Genomic DNA, 591 nt, shown 5'->3' with positions numbered 1-591 from the left:
ATATATATATATATATATATATATATATATATATATATATATATACATGTCTGTATGCTTGCATGTACGCATGTCTGTATATTTATATGAATATATAAAATAATGTATCTACATACATTTATGTATATCTATATATTGTTTATTTATATGTATATTTATACATGTACACACTTACATATATATATATATAGATACGTAGACATCACTCTTTTCTCTCTCTCTGAGACATACATACATACGTATATGTATGCATGTAGGTATATGTATATAATTATATGTCTATACATGGTTGTGTATGCATGTGTGTATTTATTACACATGCATACATGCATGTGAACATGTATGTGTGCTTGAATGAACACAATGGAGACAAAAATGGGAGGAGCATGGAAAGCGCCGAAAAAAAAAATGAACAAAATGTTGATTCCAGAGAAACATGATGAATAATTTTTAAAAAAACCTCTCCAACGAGACAAAATATAGAAATAATATTGATGATAATGATAGAGATATTGGAGGCCGGTGGATGTGATGATGATGATGTTGAAGGTGTTGATGATGATGACGATGATGATGACGACGACGACGATG

The sequence above is a fragment of the Octopus bimaculoides genome, chromosome 24 (assembly GCF_001194135.2).
Source record: "Octopus bimaculoides isolate UCB-OBI-ISO-001 chromosome 24, ASM119413v2, whole genome shotgun sequence".
Lineage (NCBI taxonomy): Eukaryota > Metazoa > Mollusca > Cephalopoda > Octopoda > Octopodidae > Octopus > Octopus bimaculoides.
Note: the sequence above shows the minus strand (reverse complement) of the source record.